The sequence below is a fragment of the Lepisosteus oculatus genome, unplaced genomic scaffold, assembly GCF_040954835.1.
Source record: "Lepisosteus oculatus isolate fLepOcu1 unplaced genomic scaffold, fLepOcu1.hap2 HAP2_SCAFFOLD_67, whole genome shotgun sequence".
In the NCBI taxonomy this organism is placed as follows: Eukaryota; Metazoa; Chordata; class Actinopteri; order Semionotiformes; family Lepisosteidae; genus Lepisosteus; species Lepisosteus oculatus.
Window position 1 is genome coordinate 285,001 of NW_027168224.1, and position 16,468 is coordinate 301,468.

At 45.6% G+C, this 16,468-nt stretch overlaps 9 non-coding genes across 9 annotated transcripts; 8 read left to right on the plus strand and 1 right to left on the minus strand.

The window, feature by feature from the left end:
* Positions 1-588: 588 nt before the first annotated feature.
* On the plus strand, positions 589-662 carry trnai-aau (transfer RNA isoleucine (anticodon AAU)). Its single transcript has one exon. It is a non-coding gene; the product is annotated as a tRNA-Ile (tRNA).
* Positions 663-1,932: 1,270 nt separating this feature from the next.
* Positions 1,933-2,014, plus strand: trnas-aga (transfer RNA serine (anticodon AGA)). Its single transcript has one exon. It is a non-coding gene; the product is annotated as a tRNA-Ser (tRNA).
* An 843-nt stretch (positions 2,015-2,857) lies between these two features.
* trnai-aau (transfer RNA isoleucine (anticodon AAU)) lies at positions 2,858-2,931 on the plus strand. The gene has a single exon. It is a non-coding gene; the product is annotated as a tRNA-Ile (tRNA).
* A 1,265-nt stretch (positions 2,932-4,196) lies between these two features.
* On the plus strand, positions 4,197-4,278 carry trnas-aga (transfer RNA serine (anticodon AGA)). Its single transcript has one exon. It is a non-coding gene; the product is annotated as a tRNA-Ser (tRNA).
* An 843-nt stretch (positions 4,279-5,121) lies between these two features.
* Positions 5,122-5,195, plus strand: trnai-aau (transfer RNA isoleucine (anticodon AAU)). The gene has a single exon. It is a non-coding gene; the product is annotated as a tRNA-Ile (tRNA).
* A 1,265-nt stretch (positions 5,196-6,460) lies between these two features.
* On the plus strand, positions 6,461-6,542 carry trnas-aga (transfer RNA serine (anticodon AGA)). The gene has a single exon. It is a non-coding gene; the product is annotated as a tRNA-Ser (tRNA).
* Positions 6,543-6,755: 213 nt separating this feature from the next.
* trnag-acc (transfer RNA glycine (anticodon ACC)) lies at positions 6,756-6,826 on the plus strand. The gene has a single exon. It is a non-coding gene; the product is annotated as a tRNA-Gly (tRNA).
* A 3,888-nt stretch (positions 6,827-10,714) lies between these two features.
* LOC138233348 (U4 spliceosomal RNA) lies at positions 10,715-10,856 on the minus strand. Its single transcript, XR_011187461.1, has one exon. It is a non-coding gene; the product is annotated as a U4 spliceosomal RNA (small nuclear RNA).
* Positions 10,857-15,549: 4,693 nt separating this feature from the next.
* trnar-acg (transfer RNA arginine (anticodon ACG)) lies at positions 15,550-15,622 on the plus strand. The gene has a single exon. It is a non-coding gene; the product is annotated as a tRNA-Arg (tRNA).
* Positions 15,623-16,468: the final 846 nt, after the last annotated feature.

Here is a 16,468-nt window from a genome sequence, read left to right on the forward strand (position 1 = left end):
AGGGTCGGGTTCGATTCCCAGCCAATGCAGTGGCTTTTGCAGCGAGCGGCTCCATCACTTGCATCCCCTTGCAACTCGCAACTCAAAAAACCCACTGAAGCTAAGCAGGTGTGAGCCAGGTCAGTACCCGGATGAGGGTGAGCTACAGGGAAAAACAAAGCTTCCAGCTGGAAGCGGTGTTAATGGTGCCGGCGGTGGGGCGCTCGCCCTGAGGTCTGTGCGGGTCCCAATGCCCCAGTATAGTGACGGAGATGCTGTGTTGTAAAAGGGCGCTGTCTTTTGGATGAGATGTAAAACCGAGGTCACAGCGCTCTGTGGTCATTCAAAATGACCACCAAAACCTTTGACAAAAGCTCTTGGTAATTGATGGTCTTCAATAATGCTTCTCCTTTAGGTACATTTTAAATCAGCTGAAAAATGCTGTGAAATGGGGGGGCACTTCAGGCCAGTGTAGGATTTGGGTTACAAGAACCATGAAACTGCACGAGAAAGCCCGTACACTGAATTACACGGCTTTCTATTCAAAGGAGGACAAAAGAAATTCCCTGAGTTCGATTTTTTGCAGCACAGAGAGGAGCGCTGTTGTGAGGCCGGTTAGCTCAGTTGGTTCGAGCGTGGTGCTAATGACGCCAAGGTCACGGGTTCGAGCCCCGTACTGGCCAGGTCCTTTTCTCCTCTCTTACCAAAGCTGTTAGGTTCCTTTCCGTGGTGAGAGGGGTTGTCATGCAACGCTGCCACATAGTGCCGACAGACAAGAGTGTTGCGGGAGAAGAGAAAAGTGTTTGAAGATTTAAGAGTGTCTTAGGTGGAGCCAAAATCAAGTGTCACAAATACAAGTGGGAGGATTTCCAATGTTTAATATGGTAAAAATAAGCGGAAGTTATCTGCCGGTCCGGCACAGTCTGCCATGCTTTTGTCATATACTGTAAAGTGGTGTCGAACTGGGTGTCGAACTGGAGCCTCACCATTTGCATATGTGAGGCTCCAGTTATACATCGAGTGTCACATTAAATGACAAAAATGAAGAGAGTTAAAGCAGCTGGAGAGGTTTTCTTACAACTTTTGAGCTGACACAGTTTTGGAAAATGTTTCCTTCACGCTGCACTGTACAACATAGGCAGCCAAGAGTCTCCAAAACAAAACAGAATTGACAGATAGGAGAAAATTCCCACTCATCCTGAAGTTCCCAAAATCCAGCACTGAGCGTAAACAAAGTGTCTAAGTAGCGTGGGAATGCTAACCCTAACCCTAGCTGGAGTTTGAGCAATCCAGCACTGAGCGTAAAAAGATGAGTCAAAGTAACGTCTAATCGGATTAGTTTCCTTAGAGCTGGTTCAGAGTCTGCTCAAGAGTTTACCTTTCACACATGCGCAAAGAAGAATGTTGGGGGTGCACGCTTCAAGGCGCCTTACAGCTGTAGGGAGTGATTCGAGACGATTCGTGGCGTGTGCTCGTTCCCATATACCGTACGCCCCGGGGTGCAGTGCTAGGATGATGTACAATACCGCTTGGGCACGTAACGGCGTTATACGCAAAGTTTTCGTTTGTTCGTTTTGTTTTGCTCTGCTTTGCTTTGTTTTGCTTTCCATCGCGTTGGTAAGAGCGTAAATAAAAAGGCGATTCCTGCGTCTACCACTAATGTAAGAGCTATTTCAAGTGCGACGTGGTGCGGCTTTTCAAATGCTTGTGGGCATTTCTCTGTTGTTGATTCTTTTTTTGTGTGTAACAAAGTGGCATTTTCATGTCCGGACGGGGAGACTTTATCATTCCGACATGAAGCCACCCTTAAGTCCTCTGAGGTGTGTCTGTCTGCAAGGCTTGTATTTTGGAAATGTTTTTTTGAAACTGAGAACGACTTTGAAATAGGCTTCCGCCGGCGCCTCGCGTTCCAGGTAAGATTGTAGCAAGAACGCAGCGGCAGTGGGGCTTGCTGTAGTCGTGGCCGAGTGGTTAAGGCGATGGACTAGAAATCCATTGGGGTCTCCCCGCGCAGGTTCGAATCCTGCCGACTACGTTATCCGCCTCCAGTCGGTGTGTTTCGGCGCAAGCAAAGAAGCGCGCCTCTTTGCTGTTCCTGGTGGTTTTAAAACGCCCAATCGCTTGTACCCGCTGCCTTGGAAATAAGTTCTTCAGCGTCCGCGAATGGCATTTTGCAGCTGGAAGCAGATGTCGACGCGTTTTGCACAGAGCACCAAAAAAGCGTCTTTTTTGACAGCCCAGGCACTGAGCATTAGTGGTTCAGTGGTAGAATTCTCGCCTGCCACGCGGGAGGCTCGGGTTCGATTCCCGGCCAATGCAGTGGCTTTTGCAGCGAGCGGCTCCATCACTTGCATCCCCTTGCAACTCGCAACTCAAAAAACCCACTGAAGCTAAGCAGGTGTGAGCCAGGTCAGTACCCGGATGAGGGTGAGCTACAGGGAAAAACAAAGCTTCCAGCTGGAAGCGGTGTTAATGGTGCCGGCGGTGGGGCGCTCGCCCTGAGGTCTGTGCGGGTCCCAATGCCCCAGTATAGTGACGGAGATGCTGTGTTGTAAAAGGGCGCTGTCTTTTGGATGAGATGTAAAACCGAGGTCACAGCGCTCTGTGGTCATTCAAAATGACCACCAAAACCTTTGACAAAAGCTCTTGGTAATTGATGGTCTTCAATAATGCTTCTCCTTTAGGTACATTTTAAATCAGCTGAAAAATGCTGTGAAATGGGGGGGCACTTCAGGCCAGTGTAGGATTTGGGTTACAAGAACCATGAAACTGCACGAGAAAGCCCGTACACTGAATTACACGGCTTTCTATTCAAAGGAGGACAAAAGAAATTCCCTGAGTTCGATTTTTTGCAGCACAGAGAGGAGCACTGTTGTGAGGCCGGTTAGCTCAGTTGGTTTGAGCGTGGTGCTAATAACGCCAAGGTCACGGGTTCGAGCCCCGTACTGGCCAGTTCCTTTTCTCCTCTCTTACCAAAGCTGTTAGGTTCCTTTCCGTGGTGAGAGGGGTTGTCATGCAACGCTGCCACATAGTGCCGACAGACAAGAGTGTTGCGGGAGAAAAGTGTTTGAAGATTTAAGAGTGTCTTAGGTGGAGCCAAAATCAAGTGTCACAAATACAAGTGGGAGGATTTCCAATGTTTAATATGGTAAAAATAAGCGGAAGTTATCTGCCGGTCCGGCACAGTCTGCCATGCTTTTGTCATATACTGTAAAGTGGTGTCGAACTGGGTGTCGAACTGGAGCCTCACCATTTGCATATGTGAGGCTCCAGTTATACATCGAGTGTCACATTAAATGACAAAAATGAAGAGAGTTAAAGCAGCTGGAGAGGTTTTCTTACAACTTTTGAGCTGACACAGTTTTGGAAAATGTTTCCTTCACGCTGCACTGTACAACATAGGCAGCCAAGAGTCTCCAAAACAAAACAGAATTGACAGATAGGAGAAAATTCCCACTCATCCTGAAGTTCCCAAAATCCAGCACTGAGCGTAAACAAAGTGTCTAAGTAGCGTGGGAATGCTAACCCTAACCCTAGCTGGAGTTTGAGCAATCCAGCACTGAGCGTAAAAAGATGAGTCAAAGTAACGTCTAATCGGATTAGTTTCCTTAGAGCTGGTTCAGAGTCTGCTCAAGAGTTTACCTTTCACACATGCGCAAAGAAGAATGTTGGGGGTGCACGCTTCAAGGCGCCTTACAGCTGTAGGGAGTGATTCGAGACGATTCGTGGCGTGTGCTCGTTCCCATATACCGTACGCCCCGGGGTGCAGTGCTAGGATGATGTACAATACCGCTTGGGCACGTAACGGCGTTATACGCAAAGTTTTCGTTTGTTCGTTTTGTTTTGCTCTGCTTTGCTTTGTTTTGCTTTCCATCGCGTTGGTAAGAGCGTAAATAAAAAGGCGATTCCTGCGTCTACCACTAATGTAAGAGCTATTTCAAGTGCGACGTGGTGCGGCTTTTCAAATGCTTGTGGGCATTTCTCTGTTGTTGATTCTTTTTTTGTGTGTAACAAAGTGGCATTTTCATGTCCGGACGGGGAGACTTTATCATTCCGACATGAAGCCACCCTTAAGTCCTCTGAGGTGTGTCTGTCTGCAAGGCTTGTATTTTGGAAATGTTTTTTTGAAACTGAGAACGACTTTGAAATAGGCTTCCGCCGGCGCCTCGCGTTCCAGGTAAGATTGTAGCAAGAACGCAGCGGCAGTGGGGCTTGCTGTAGTCGTGGCCGAGTGGTTAAGGCGATGGACTAGAAATCCATTGGGGTCTCCCCGCGCAGGTTCGAATCCTGCCGACTACGTTATCCGCCTCCAGTCGGTGTGTTTCGGCGCAAGCAAAGAAGCGCGCCTCTTTGCTGTTCCTGGTGGTTTTAAAACGCCCAATCGCTTGTACCCGCTGCCTTGGAAATAAGTTCTTCAGCGTCCGCGAATGGCATTTTGCAGCTGGAAGCAGATGTCGACGCGTTTTGCACAGAGCACCAAAAAAGCGTCTTTTTTGACAGCCCAGGCACTGAGCATTAGTGGTTCAGTGGTAGAATTCTCGCCTGCCACGCGGGAGGCTCGGGTTCGATTCCCGGCCAATGCAGTGGCTTTTGCAGCGAGCGGCTCCATCACTTGCATCCCCTTGCAACTCGCAACTCAAAAAACCCACTGAAGCTAAGCAGGTGTGAGCCAGGTCAGTACCCGGATGAGGGTGAGCTACAGGGAAAAACAAAGCTTCCAGCTGGAAGCGGTGTTAATGGTGCCGGCGGTGGGGCGCTCGCCCTGAGGTCTGTGCGGGTCCCAATGCCCCAGTATAGTGACGGAGATGCTGTGTTGTAAAAGGGCGCTGTCTTTTGGATGAGATGTAAAACCGAGGTCACAGCGCTCTGTGGTCATTCAAAATGACCACCAAAACCTTTGACAAAAGCTCTTGGTAATTGATGGTCTTCAATAATGCTTCTCCTTTAGGTACATTTTAAATCAGCTGAAAAATGCTGTGAAATGGGGGGGCACTTCAGGCCAGTGTAGGATTTGGGTTACAAGAACCATGAAACTGCACGAGAAAGCCCGTACACTGAATTACACGGCTTTCTATTCAAAGGAGGACAAAAGAAATTCCCTGAGTTCGATTTTTTGCAGCACAGAGAGGAGCACTGTTGTGAGGCCGGTTAGCTCAGTTGGTTTGAGCGTGGTGCTAATAACGCCAAGGTCACGGGTTCGAGCCCCGTACTGGCCAGTTCCTTTTCTCCTCTCTTACCAAAGCTGTTAGGTTCCTTTCCGTGGTGAGAGGGGTTGTCATGCAACGCTGCCACATAGTGCCGACAGACAAGAGTGTTGCGGGAGAAAAGTGTTTGAAGATTTAAGAGTGTCTTAGGTGGAGCCAAAATCAAGTGTCACAAATACAAGTGGGAGGATTTCCAATGTTTAATATGGTAAAAATAAGCGGAAGTTATCTGCCGGTCCGGCACAGTCTGCCATGCTTTTGTCATATACTGTAAAGTGGTGTCGAACTGGGTGTCGAACTGGAGCCTCACCATTTGCATATGTGAGGCTCCAGTTATACATCGAGTGTCACATTAAATGACAAAAATGAAGAGAGTTAAAGCAGCTGGAGAGGTTTTCTTACAACTTTTGAGCTGACACAGTTTTGGAAAATGTTTCCTTCACGCTGCACTGTACAACATAGGCAGCCAAGAGTCTCCAAAACAAAACAGAATTGACAGATAGGAGAAAATTCCCACTCATCCTGAAGTTCCCAAAATCCAGCACTGAGCGTAAACAAAGTGTCTAAGTAGCGTGGGAATGCTAACCCTAACCCTAGCTGGAGTTTGAGCAATCCAGCACTGAGCGTAAAAAGATGAGTCAAAGTAACGTCTAATCGGATTAGTTTCCTTAGAGCTGGTTCAGAGTCTGCTCAAGAGTTTACCTTTCACACATGCGCAAAGAAGAATGTTGGGGGTGCACGCTTCAAGGCGCCTTACAGCTGTAGGGAGTGATTCGAGACGATTCGTGGCGTGTGCTCGTTCCCATATACCGTACGCCCCGGGGTGCAGTGCTAGGATGATGTACAATACCGCTTGGGCACGTAACGGCGTTATACGCAAGGTTTTCGTTTGTTCGTTTTGTTTTGCTCTGCTTTGCTTTGTTTTGCTTTCCATCGCGTTGGTAAGAGCGTAAATAAAAAGGCGATTCCTGCGTCTACCACTAATGTAAGAGCTATTTCAAGTGCGACGTGGTGCGGCTTTTCAAATGCTTGTGGGCATTTCTCTGTTGTTGATTCTTTTTTTGTGTGTAACAAAGTGGCATTTTCATGTCCGGACGGGGAGACTTTATCATTCCGACATGAAGCCACCCTTAAGTCCTCTGAGGCGTGTCTGTCTGCAAGGCTTGTATTTTGGAAATGTTTTTTTGAAACAGAGAACGACTTTGAAATAGGCTTCCGCCGGCGCCTCGCATTCCAGGTAAGATTGTAGGAAGAACGCAGCGGCAGTGGGGCTTGCTGTAGTCGTGGCCGAGTGGTTAAGGCGATGGACTAGAAATCCATTGGGGTCTCCCCGCGCAGGTTCGAATCCTGCCGACTACGTTATCCGCCTCCAGTCGGTGTGTTTCGGCGCAAGCAAAGAAGCGCGCCTCTTTGCTGTTCCTGGTGGTTTTAAAACGCCCAATCGCTTGTACCCGCTGCCTTGGAAATAAGTTCTTCAGCGTCCGCGAATGGCATTTTGCAGCTGGAAGCAGATGTCGACGCGTTTTGCACAGAGCACCAAAAAAGCGTCTTTTTTGAAGGCCCAGGCACTGAGCATTGGTGGTTCAGTGGTAGAATTCTCGCCTACCACGCGGGAGGCTCGGGTTCGATTCCCGGCCAATGTAGTGGCTTTTGCGGCGAGCGGCTCCATCACTTGCAACTCGCAACTGAAAACCTACTGAAGCTAAGCAGGTGTGAGCCAGGTCAGTACCCGGATGAGGGTGAGCTACAGGGAAAAACAAAGCTTCCAGCTGGAAGCGGTGTTAATGGTGCGCTCACCCTGACGTCACCCTTAACGCTCACCCTGAGGTCTGTGTTGGTCCCAATGCCACAGCATAGTGACAGACAAGAGTGTTGCGGGAGAAGAGAAATGTGTTTGAAGATTTAAGAGTGTCTTAGGTGCAGCAGAAATAAAGTGTCACAAATGCAAGTGGTTGGATTTCCATTGTTTAATATGGTAAAAATAAGCTGAAGTTATCTACCGGTCCGGCACAGTCTGCCATGCTTTTGTCATATACTGTAAAGTGGTGTCGAACTGGTAGTGTTACATTAAATGACAAAAATGAAGAGAGTTAAAGCAGCTGGAGAGGTTTTCTTACAACTTTTGAGCTGACACAGTTTTGGAAAATGTTTCCTTCACGCTGCACTGTACCACATAGGCAGCCAAGAGTCTCCAAAACAAAACAGAATTGACAGTCATATAATGTCCATTAACCCCGGTTTTAAAAGCAGCATCATGTCTGCCATCATAAGAATATGAGTCCAATATTTTAGAATATAGTCAGAATGACTTCTAACCTTACCTGTGGCGTCTTTAATCCCTATTGCTCAATGCACGGTGAAAGCATTGCATACGTGTCTGACAATGAGGAATGACAGTCATTTGCCTGTTTCACAAATGATCGTATTTTACTAGAGATTCTGTTTGGGATTCAGCTGTGCATTCGGACAGCAATCCCTTTCAAGAAATGATACGTTCTGGATGAGGTCAAAGGTGCTGAAACGCTGTATTTAGGATGTTTGCAGTGATTGTGTCTCCTGCTTCAACGCAGTGATATATAGATGTGCTCCTGTAATTTATTGGTACATGCCCTGGGCAGTAAGCAGTCTGAGGATTTATTTCCAGACGGCATAGAGCAGTGAAGTAGTGAAGTAGTGCAACACACTTTATCATTATATTATTAGAACCTATTCTACTTAAATTATAACATTATACACAATTTGAGTTCATTTTAAAAATTAAAAGGTAATGAAAGGAATGCATATTAATGAGAAAGATAATACCGATATGCATGTGATAATCTTCCTTATATCATGTAGTGCGTCATTTTGACACTTTGTGGGCATGAAATACAAAGAAAATCATGTTCTATGGTACAAGATAAATACAAAACTTAAGCTTTTATTTTAATAAGATTTGTTTATAAAGCATAAGCAATCATTTATTACATTAATATATGTGAAAATAACATTTTAGCATCATATTATTACATACAGGTCTTTAGCTTCAACACAGTGATATATATATATATGCTCACTGATTTTTTGGTACATGCCCAGGTCAATAATCAGAATGAGGATTTATTTCCAGACGGGCTACAGGTAGTGTTGTGAAATACTTCAACACACTGGATCGCAGATTTAGACCCCCTGCACTCTTACTCCTTAAAAACCAAAGAAATGAAGATATGTAGCAATCACATTGTAACAGGGGTGACAGTGACTTAATGCTTATACTAGTGGACTTCTGGTACCTTTAGGGTACGGTGTTCCCTGAAGGGCTCTCAAACCCCGCATTTCAGATGCCTAGCTGTATCGCTGATCTATTCCACCTCAGAATCACTTTTAAACCTTACCTCTGGTATCTTTAATCCCTATTGCTCAACGCATGGTGAAAGTATTGCATAAATGTGTCTGAAAATGAGCAATGGGCACCTGAGAGACTCATTTGCCTGTTTCACAAATGATCATATTTGACTAGAGATTCTGTTTGGGATTCAGTTGTGCATTCTGACAGCAATCCCTTTCAAAAAACGATACATTCTGGATGAGGTCAAAGGTGCAGGAACACTGTATTTAGGATGTGTTTTAAAATCCATTGACTGATCCCCGAATCCTGAAGTTTCTTCGCATGATATCGGGCTTGCAACCACTTTCTGAAAAATGATGAAAAATGCCAAAAATGAAAAAAAAGTTATCAATTCTAGAGCCTAATTTATATCTCCAAATAATTTTATGTGCTTCAGAAGAGCCCAGGAAAGTTTTTTGCATACATGAAACCACGCCCGTTTGCACGTAAGCAGACATGGTTGCACACACGACTTCATGAAAGCACGCGTGCATGCGAAGTCATCCTGTTGAGCATTTGAAAAGCCGCAACACGCCGCACTTGAAATAGCTCTTACATTAGTGGTAGACGCAGGAATCGCCTTTTTATTTACGCTCTTACCAACGCGATGGAAAGCAAAACAAAGCAAAGCAGAGCAAAACAACGAACAAACAAAAACCCTCACGTCCCGCACTTGCAAATAACGCCATTACGTGCCCAAGCGGTATTGTACGTCATCCTAGCACTGCACCCCCGGTGTACGGTATATGGGAACGAGCACACGCCACGAATCGTCTCGAATCACTCCCTACAGCTGTAAGGCACCTTGAAGCGTGCACCCCCAACATTCTTCTTTGCGCATCTGTGAAAGGGAAATTCTTGAGCAAACTCTGAACCAGCTCTAAGGAAAATAATCAGATTAGACATTACTTTGACTCATCTTTTTACGCTCAGTGCTGGATTGCTCAAACTCCAGCTAGGGTTAGGGTTAGCATTCCCACGCTACTTAGACACTTTGTTTATGCTCAGTGCTTGATTTTGGGAACTTCAGGACGAGTGGGAATTTTCTCCTATCTGTCAATTCTGTTTTGTTTTGGAGACTCTTGGCTGCCTATGTTGTACAGTGCAGCGTGAAGGAAACATTTTCCAAAACTGTGTCAGCTCAAAAGTTGTAAGAAAACCTCTCCAGCTGCTTTAACTCTCTTGATTTTTGTCATTTAACGTGACACTCGATGTATAACTGGAGCCTCACATATGCAAATGGTGAGGCTCCAGTTCGACACCCAGTTCCACACCACTTTACAGTATATGACAAAAGCATAGCAGACTGTGCCGGACCGGCAGATAACTTCTGCTTATTTTTACCATATTAAACATTGGAAATCCTCCCACTTGCATTTGTGACACTTGATTTTGGCTCCACCTAAGACACTCTTAAATCATCAAACACTTTTCTCTTCTCCCGCAACACTCTTGTCTGTCGGCACTATGTGGCAGCGTTGCATGACAACCCATCTCACCACGGAAAGGAACCTAACAGCTTTGGTAAGAGGGGAGAAAAGGACCTGGCCCGTACGGGGCTCGAACCCACGACCTTGGCGTTATTAGCACCACACTCTAACCAACTGAGCTAACCAGCCTCACGACAATGGTCCTCTCTGTGCTGACACTGCTCATGATGTTTCCCGAGCCGAAACACAGTGCGTTTTTCCAAGCCATTTGACAAAGCCCGCCCACTGAAAACTGCAGCAGATCGTGTAAAGACGTTCAACTTTGTAATTACTGCACGCACAGGAAGCAGAATAAATTCCTCTTTTCAAACTGTCAAAGGTTTGCTTTGCGAACGCTGCAGGACATCGCACAATCTCTTTTGAACGGGGACAAACGATTTCTTATGGGGCGCAGTAAGTACAGAAGATTAAAAAGCTCCACTCATGCCGACGATGCAGCATGAAGAAGCGCAACCTAACGTTTGACAGACAAAGGCCGGGCGCCGCTACCAGCAATATGAAATCAAACTGACAGCACACAGCGTTTCGCGCTTACTCAAAAGTGATCTCGACAGACGCTGTTCTCTGCATAACGCTGAAAGAGCTAAAGAGCGTTTCTGTTGAGACGTAACAAGCTCGTTTCTTTTTACCATGATGTCACCATGACAAAATCTGTCTTTAAACACCTTGCTCAGTCTCTGACGAGACTGTCAAAAATTGCTTTCGCCGATTGTATTGCAAACCGGCGGAAGCGGGGTATTGGGAAAAGTTTTCAACTAGCAATAATCGCGCCTCGGCTAAACCTCACAGGCTACGATACTGCCACTGCGCAAAGCTGATGGTTGCCAGGCAACCGCGGGGATCCTATGGAAATCGTTATCGATCGTCTCATGGCATGTCGTTGCTGTAACGCTTCATATTTGTCCTCTTCTTCATCTAGCTTGAGGTTTTGAAGAATTTCATGACAGACAAGGGCTCCGTCGGGAACAAAGGGCGTTGTGAGAAAACCGTTGCTTATTTTCAGCAGCAGAAATACAACCCTTTAAATACAAGATGACAGAACAATGACGAAGGGCATGCCGGGAGGAACTCATGCACTACAGAGGAAAGGGGGCGGGCACGTACAGTTCACATTCAAGCCACAAGTACTCTTCTCGGATGTTGCACAAACAAATCCTAACGTCTTGAAAGCATTGCAGCATGTTTGTGTCCCACTTTCCGTGGCTGCAGGACGACTGACACGAACGGACAAACACAATCTGTGGCGTTTAGCGTGACATAGTCTTGCAGGCATCGTGCTGTCTCACTGCAATACTATACCGCTGGAGGAAACAGTCCATCTGGCCATGAAACTCATTTAAACGTCTAGCTACAGCAACTAACTATATCATGATTTATTCAGGATGTGTGGAATCAGCACGTCCCGGAGACAGCTTCCGAAATCGTGAGCATTCTCTGGTGGTAGGGGCGTTCAAGATGGCGCTCAGGTGGGAGGTAAAGTTTAGTGGTTGAGGAGTTTTTTTGAGTTTTTCATGACCTGAATGTTAATTTTTGCTTTTTTTGACTACAGAAAAATAAAGACTTAACACTACTTGTTTAAACTTCAGTTATAATTGAAAGAAAAAAAAAAGATTTTTTTTAGGTTTAAGAATTTCGATATGAGTAACACTGGGAAAAGAAAAGAGAGTGCTGGGTCCTCGAAGGAGAAATCTAAGATACCTCAATCGTATATGTATAGCACTACAAGAAAATCGATGGAACTACAGGGAAAAGTGAAGCAGCTGGAGGGGACGTGGAAAGAGTGCTGGAGATGCGCTCGTACGGTAGAGCCGGAGTCCCTGCCCAGCACCCCTGTGAAAACCCCGGCGGCCAAGAGAGGAAGGGGTGACCTGACGCTGGAGGAGCTCCAAACCAACATCTTTAACATGATGGGTGAGCTGAAGGAAATGATTCGATTTAATACAGTCGCAATCGAAAGTCTTAAAAAGTCCATGGACTGTGTGTTTAAAGAGGTTGAAGACTTAAAGAGTGAAGTAAAAGTTCTTAAACAAGTAAATACCGAACAAGAAAAGCATATTAAAGAACTTGAATTGAAAGTGAACGATGTAGATAGATACTGTCGACGATGGAATTTAAAATTATTTGGAGTTAAAGAGGAACGTGATAAGGACCTTGTTGCAACAGTGAAGGGTATCTGTAAAAGGACCCTGCCGGACCAGGAGGACGTAATATCGGCCATTGACTTTGTTCACAGGCTCGGGAGAGCGAACATGTCTGGGCAAGTGCGCCCCAGATCGATTATAATACAGTTCACCAAGAGGACGGCGAGGGACATGCTGTGGCGAGCGGCGAGGGGGAATGAGTATTTGAATGGGAACAAACTGAGGTTTGCAGAGGAACTGTCTGCCGCGGGCAGGAGCACCAGGAACCAGCTGTGGCCCCAGGTTGAAGCTGCCAGAAGAGAGGGGAGGAGAGCCTACTTTGTGGGAGCGAGGGCCTTTGTGGACGGGAAGGAGATTTGCTCTCAGTGACTGCTCAGTTAATGATTATGTTTGGTTTTATTTGTTATACCAGTATATACTAGTGTTTCTTTAGTGTTAGTTTGGAATGCTGTAGTTAAGTGTTAAGGACTGTTATAGTTCTGGTTCTTTGAAAAACTCAATAGTTTAGACAGTCTTAGAGTTAGTTATTTGCTTTTGTGTATGTCTTTTTCATGAATGCCAGAGGTACTCGAAATGTTGTTAAAAGAAAAACGTTTTTTTTGTTTTGTAAAAAACTGTGCTGAGTTTTATTTTTTTACAGGAAACGCATGCATGTTGAAACTAAAGTTTATAATTGAGAAATATTAAAGCAAGGAAAATATGATACATGTAAAATATACAATTTGATCACATAATTACTTAATTACCTCTGGTAGTTAAATGTTTTTTTTTTCTGCTGCGTTTTTTTTCTCTTGTACATGACTCTGATCCTCTTGTTGTATTTGTATTTGTAAATTCTACATGTTTAATAAAAATAAAAAAAAAGCATTATAATCAAGTGCAGGAGCTGAGGGCTTTTGTTTTGTTTCGTTTTCCATGGCGTTCGTAAGCACGCAAATCAAAGGCAATTCTTGCGTCTAACACGAATGTAAATGCTTTTGAAAGTGCAGTGCAGGGAATGCGCCCTGCCCTACAAATAAAACAGGTCTACGGATCTGAAACCTGCTCCACGGAAAACAGTTCTGTTGCGCTTTTGATCAAAGGGAGATTCTCTGTTCTTACTTTTTGATGACATAACACCCAAAGGGGCTTCTTTGGAGCTGGATTCCAACCAACATCCTAAAGTTTCTTGCGGTATCCTTTACAGTCCTCTGTTCGGTCGACAAGGAACAGAAGGGGGCAGCTTTCCTCAACATACAGCGCAATGTACTGTAGTGTTCCCCTTCATTGAATTCGCAGTTCTGCATCAGACCTCTAACTCGTTTCCTTAGCTTGGATTTAAGCCACGAAGCAGGCTTCTACTGTATAAACGTCTAGAGGAATCACAAACTATTTGAGAGGCCATCATCCCAGGGGGAACTGACAAAGTCTATCCCTAAACACCTAGCGCAGTCTCTCGAGAGACTGTCAAAAATCGCTTTCTCCGTTTGTGCTGCAAGTAAGTGAAAACGCGGTCTCAACCCAGAGCCACTTGGCAGCAGCGGCACGTAAATACTGTTACTGCCACTGCTTGATACCGACGTTAGCTTACTATACCATGTTCAGCCACCGCTAGAAAATGTAAGGCTCTAGTACTGGAGCAAACAAAGGGAGGGCCAACGTCGAACGGGCACACGTAGAGAGCAACGAAGATGGGACTCAAACCCATGCGTGCAGAGCACAATGGATTAGCAGTCCATCGCCTTAACCACTCAGCCACCTCGTCGACAAAACTGAGCTGTCCAGACATGGGTTGGCGCGCTCCAGATGATCTTTTTCTTTTTTTTCCCTCGTACTCGAGGGTCCTTTTCCTGTTCCACATGCGATTTCAACATTTTCCTTGGGAGATGTCAAGCCAGCAAGCCACTGCTGTGGTTCAGTGGCCAGTGTGGAGTTCAGTGGCCCTGTTGTACACAGAAAGCACATTGAGCTCCTTGGACATGAAAAGTTCCAGATAAAAGCCATTTGTCATCCTTTCTCTTGGTGTCGATGTTGCTATTGTATGTAAAGGTGGCAACTTGCTCAGCGAGCAGGCGGAGCACACACCGAATGCAGATGTGTCTGAGTGGTGTGTCCAAGTGGCTGCAAAAGGACAGTGCTCCCGGGGCACCGTGGCTTAGTTGGTTAAAGCGCTTGTCTCTTAAACAGGAGATCCTGGGTCCGAATCCCAGTGGTGCCTTCTTTGTTCTGTCTTCTCGAACAGAACTGGTCCTTACAGACAACCGCCTATGGCTAGACTTAATTAGATGCAAGTATTCATTTCCTGTCTTTAACGCGACTTGTTTTTCTTAAAATGGATGGAACTTGCAAAACATGAAATACAAACATTGCTAATCAGCGCTAGCGGCTGGCAAAAAAAAAGAAGTCAGCAATGTTTTTTTTCTTTAACCTTAACCCTGCTAATGGAGAAGAGTTAAACGACCGAGTCTATGCAGCTTAAACGGTGCTCACGTCGGGTTCTTAGCTGAAACGGTGGTAAATCACGCTCACCGCAGTCCTTAATCTTTTAAAAGGATACAAAATTGAACCTAGTCGCCACATCACATACATCCTGTTCAACGATAAAAAGGTGACATCTATCCTCGATCCAGAGTAAATCTCACGTTGAGGGCATATTTTTTTCCACTTTACCATGAGTCAGGCTCAGCTGCACAGAGGCGAGAGCAGAGCAATGAGGTCACGGGGACAGGGGAGTCACACGCTGGCGGTTTAAACACGCGGAAGAAAACTGAGGGATCCACAGTATGTGGACCCTCCGTGCGCCATCAGTCCGCACTCCGGACTCTGAATCCTGCCATCCAAGTTAAGATCTCGGCGGAACCTGAGGCGCAGTTCCTTCTTAAAACGTAATCTGGTGAGCATTTCTAGAATCGTACTTGTATAGATGCAGCCCTTAATGTGTTGCTAGGTTAAAATTGATGACTTCTTGAACTTCAGTAGGCAACTGCCCTCTTGATTTCGGATTTAATTTCTTTATTACAGGGGCGCTTTTATGAAGACAGAGTCATGTTCAGGTACTTTGCTTGATGGAGGAAGCATATTTCGGACTCTGTGATCTGCTCACCTGGAAAGGTCTGCTGTACTACTACAAGAGAGAAGTAGAGTCTGGAAGAATGGACAATTTTATGATGCTTTGGAAGATAATGTTTTTTTTTTCTTTGAAATCGAAATGAATCAGAATATCAGTGCAAAAGACAAACTCTTGGTTTGGTTTAAAGAGAAATGGTTTTAAAACAGACAAAATGTAGAAAACAGGTGTTTCTCACTTTTGGAAAAGAATGGACCGGGGGTAATATTTTACTAGTTGCAGTGCTGATCTCACTGGGTTACAGTCCTGCAGTGTCACACCAGGGCCAGTGGCGCAATGGATAACGCGTCTGACTACGGCTCAGGAGATTGCAGGTTCGACTCCTGCCTGGCTCGGGTCGTTTTTAAACGCATCGGGCTACTCCCTAAGTAGTCTGTGCTACTTACTGCATTGTAATCGAACCCAGTAAGAGATTTCCTTCATGTAAATGAACTGCACCTGACAGCTTTAGAAAAACACCTGGGCTCAGTACGGTGCTGAGAGCTCAGCGTTGCTGTTCTAATTAGCACGCACTGCATCGACTATGAGCCCGAACTTTTCAATTATTCCGATCAGTAAGTCAACACGTAGTCCACATGAACGGTAGAAATATTCTCTTGTCTGTCTCTTGTTTGTATAGAACTGAATGTCCCTGACAATGTACTGTTAGTTTTAATTGAAGAACGGCATTTGTGTTCAAATATACCAGACAAGTTTATGTAACTGCTCATGCGACACTCAGTTGTAATTAGTCAAGAAATAAAGTCGAACAACAGCTGCGAGTTTGATTGTGAACGTATGAGATTGCAGCGCTTTTTACTTCCATTGACAAATGATAGATATTCGAAGAGAGATCCTTCAGACCAGCAAGCAAACCCACGGCTATTTCGGTTTTCTATCTAGGCAACGTTGGTGTCTGCAATAGCATACATGAAAGCGTGATGCAGGGTGAGCGCCCCCCCACCGGCACCATTAACACCGCTTCCAGCTGGAAACTTTGTTTTTCCCTGTAGCTCACCCTCATCCGGGTACTGACCTGGCTAACAAATGCTTTGCTTCAGTGGGTTTTCAGTTGCGAGTTGCAAGGGGATGCAAGTGATGGAGCCGCTCGCTGCAAAAGCTACTGCTTTGGCTGGGAATCGAACCAGAGCCTCCCACATGGTAAGCGAGAATTCTACCACTGAACCACCAATGCTCAGTAC